Source organism: Octodon degus, unplaced genomic scaffold, assembly GCF_000260255.1.
Source record: "Octodon degus isolate 3935 unplaced genomic scaffold, OctDeg1.0 scaffold00184, whole genome shotgun sequence".
Lineage (NCBI taxonomy): Eukaryota > Metazoa > Chordata > Mammalia > Rodentia > Octodontidae > Octodon > Octodon degus.
The window spans coordinates 4550838-4555373 of NW_004524760.1; positions in this window are offsets into that span (position 1 = coordinate 4550838).

Sequence of the window (4536 nt, forward strand, 5' to 3'; positions counted from 1 at the left end):
CTTATGTCTTGAGTCCTCACTGACCTTGAAAGGCTAGGGCTAAAATGTTGGCTATCCTTGTAGCCCTTCTTTTTCTCTAATTTTTGGTCTGCAAACTTAAGTTGTTAACCCTCCCGAAGAGAAGCTTAATGATATTATTACCCTATAACATAGGCAGCTAAGTTTAACCTCACTATCTGTCTGAATATCAAACATCTTAGACATAACATGGAACAGGTATTTTCCATCAAGTATTAATGTATTAAACTTTAAATCCCTAAAAAACGTGAAGAAAAAATAAACAAAAATATTTTTTAAAAATAGAAATAAACAATTACATATTTTTATACAGAAATTTAGAAATTTAATCATATACAGTGTTATAGCAGGACAGTCCTATGACACGATATGACATTAGAAGCAGTATGTATTTAGAAGGCCAGAATGACAGGCATTCCATGCATGGCCCTAGTATTACACATTGCTGTCTTCAGTGCAGTTGCTTAGCTCACAGATATCAGCATATATAGTTAGTCGGGGTGAGACTCCTATCAATTAACTGCTAGTTTCAAAAACCTAAAGCAGTATTTAAAGAGCAATTTCAGGCAGTGTTTCTTACAAAGGAAAAGTCTCAAAATCATCAAGCTAAGTTTCTACCACAAGAAACAGACAAAAGAATACAAAATAAATGGAAAACTAGAAGAATGGAATTATCAAGAGCAGAAATAGAGAAAATAGAAAGCATGCTAAACAAGTGGAAAATTAAATAACAAGCTGTGGTCTTTAAAAAATATATAAACAAAATTGATAATCAGCCAACTAGCAGGGGTAATAAGAATAAAAGACAGGTACAAATAGCCAATATCAGGGATGAAAGGGTGGTTTTCACTATAGAAGCCAAAAAATAAAAGAATAATATGATCAGGTTTACATATAGAAATTCAACAATTTAGACAAAATTGTCCAGCTCTTTGAAGATCACAAACCAACAAAACTCACCCAGGATGAAATGCATAACTTAAGTATTACTAATATTAAAGAAATTGAATTTGTCTACAAAAAAAATGCTGGCAAAGGAAACTTCAGGCTCAGGTATCTTCACAGAAGAAGTCCAACAAACATTTAAAGGTTAAATAGTATAATCTTGACATAACTTTTCCAGAAGAGTAATTTCCCAGCTCATTTCACAAAGCTCAGCATGGTCTTGCTATCAAAGCCTAACAAAACCAACACAAAAAAGACCAGTTTTTCTTAGGAAGTTCTCCACAAGATACAAGTCAACCATATCCATAAATACCTTCCATAAATGCAAGATGGATTCAATACTTGAAAATCAACCAATGCTCTCTGCAGTTTTGATAACCTGGGGGGCGGGGAACCAGGCATATCAGTTGTTGCAGAAGAGGCTTGTAATCAAGGTCAACAATAATTCATAAATGTAATTCTCTGCAAACTTGCAACAGAAGGGAATTTTCTCAGTCTGATAAAGTGGAATTATAAAATAACTAAAGCAAATGACATTCAGTGGCAAAAGTCTCATGATTTTTCCTTTAAGATCAGGAATAAGGTGAAGGAGTCTTCTCACTATTACTCATAAAACATAAAATACTGGATAAAAAAAGAAAAGATCTGTGTAGAGGGAGACATACCATGTTCATAAATTAGAAGAACTACAGCTTGAGTCCTAGGGATTTGGAGTAAAGTATGCCTTCCTCTCATGTCATATCATCCATTTGAAAAGTAGTTCCTGGTTTGCTACTGATCACTTACGGAGATTTAACTCTTTAACACTGGTTGCCAGTGATTATGTGAACCAAAATATCCAACATGAATTTTTATCATTTCTCATTGAATCAAACTATTGGCTGTGCACAAAGCTATCCCTCCTGTTAAATGGAATGGTAAATAGTAGGCCAGAAAAAAAAGAGGACCCAAGTAGAACTATTTAAACAAGGGGCTCACTCATAGAGTATATATTTTTACTGCCTTAATATATGACCCTCAGCACACATTAGGACCTCAAGGGGAGTCTATTACAAACACTTAATGTTTATAAGTGTTTATAAGTCCAGTAGTCCTTCATAGTGGTGGGTTATCTGTAGGACTGGCAACATCAGAAGTTGTTGACTTAGCCTCTTACAGCTCAGCATAGTAATATGGCTTTACTTTTTATACCTCATTAAAAATAAAAAGCATCCACATATTTTCCCCCCTGTACTGGGAATGGAACTCAGGGCCTTTACACTCAGCTACCCCCTCAGCCCTTTTATATTTTTGAGTCAGGGTCTCATTAAGTCATTAAGTTGCATAGAATGGGCTCAAATTTGTTATCCTCTTGGTTTAGCTCTGCCAAGTACAGGAGTTAAATGTGTGCACTACTGTACCCTTCTGCGTTCTGGTTTATAAATACATCTGCAGGGTATGGTGCAGCATCTAGAAGTTAATGACTATGGCATTAAAGTTTCACTCAGTGGAAGCCCTGGAATCACTGTGGTAAATACAAATCCTGCTGCAAGTGGAGTTCTGGGGGATATCTTTGTGTGTCCAGTTTCTGTGGATACAGATATATCCTGAATTTATTCTCAAAGTATTTTATGACAAATGGCTCAATTAGTTGACAGGTAAGTCATAGCAAAGAAAGATTATACACTAACTAGGGGCTCTGGAGGATTATGCAGATGGACTTCTAAGAATGGCACACAGGAAGATGTAAATGTTCTCTAAGGGACAGGATATGAGAGCGTGGAACACAAGTGAAGTTTGGGTATTGATCCCACCATTCAAATTGAGGCCTTTCTCACAGCAAGTTTTCATAAATGTTAAATGAGTATATGTACAGGCCATTTTCTCTATTTGAACAGTAATGAACTGTAATTCCTAAAGCATTTTTTTATTTTTAATTTTTTTTTAACCTCTTATTCTCCTGTGTTTAATTGTTTGCCCTATATGGCGGGTTCTTTCCATTCTCATTCTTGGGGCTGTGATAAATTTGCTCCCTTTCTAGAACATCACTTAGTAGTCTGTGTAGGCTTGGCTTTGTCATCATGAAATTCTTTAGTTGTTCTTTGTCATGGAAGTATTTCACTTCTTCATTATACTTGAAAGACAGTTTTGCAGGATATATCAGTCTGGGTTGGAATTTGTTTTCTTGCAAGACTTGAAGTACTTTGCTCCATGCTCTTATTGACTTGATGGTTTGTGAAGAGAAATCTGCCATTATTCTGATGGGTTTTCCTTTAAATGTGATCTGTTTCTTTTCTTTAGCGGCTTTTAGTATACTGTTCTTGTGCTGAATTTCTGGGATCTTGATTATTATATGTCTGGGTGTGGTTTTCATTGGGTTGATGTTATTTGGAGTTCTATATGCTTTGGTGACTGAATATCAGATTGTTTCCCCATATTTGGGAGGTTTTCTGCTATTACTTCTGCCCATATTCTTTTTATATCATTTGTATTGACTCCTTCCTTCTCATTGATGCCTATTAGTCTTACATTGTTCATCTTGACATTGTCTTGCAGGTGATGAATTATTTTTTCCTGCATTCTGCTTGTTTTTAAGAGATCTTTTCTTACTTTTTCACTAGCTGAAATGGTGTCTTTCAGGTCAGAAAGTCTATTTTCACTTTCCCTCAAATGGTTTTGCCAGCTTGTGATTGACGTTTTAATTTCCTGTATATCACTTTGAATCTGTTTCATACACTCTATTTCTTTCCTAAATTGCTTATTCAGGGGTTCCATCATTTTTATATTCTGCCCTATTTTTTTTAATCAGTGTATTCTTTAGAAGCACTTAGTACTTCTTTGATTATAGTTATAACTATATTTTTTAGTTCAGAAATTATTTCTGATCTGATTTCTTCTATACCTTTCTGCAGTTGTTTCTTTACTTCCAATGCTATTATTTCAGAGATATCTGGCGTGGGATTTCCAGTTTCCTGAGTGCTAGTGTCTTTTGCATTTATACTGGGTGTACTCGGGGCCTGAGGCTGCATTTTGTTCCTTCTCTTTGTCATTTTGTATACCACTGTCTCCTGACCTTTGGTGTAGAGCTTAGATAGAGTTATTATCTTAGCACTAGGTCCTGATCTATGAAGTTCAGATTCCTCCAGGTGGGTGTTGCTTGTTTTTAAGAGATCTTTTCTTACTTTTTCACTAGCTGCAATGGTGTCTTTAAGGTCAGAAAGTCTATTTTCTGGCTGCTGTGCTCCACTTCTTTCTGCTGCAGCTGTTGGAGTTTAAATCTTTGTGTCACTCTGGCAAGATGTTCTGCTCCTGAATCATCTGGCTAGCATTTATTTTTTAAAAGAAAAAGTGAGCGGTACAGTTTAGCGTTTAACCTTTAGCACTTCTTCAATCATCAAAAATATATGCTATGTAGTGTTGAAATGCATGGGCCAAAACAGCATCAGATCGGTCTTCATGCAGACTAATTGTGAGCATCCATCAACATTTTTAATCTATACACATTTGATTAGACAACTTTATCATTTTGGCACTTGTGCTGAATGACCACACCAAGTGCATGAAGAACAGTATGTGCTACATAATACTCACACA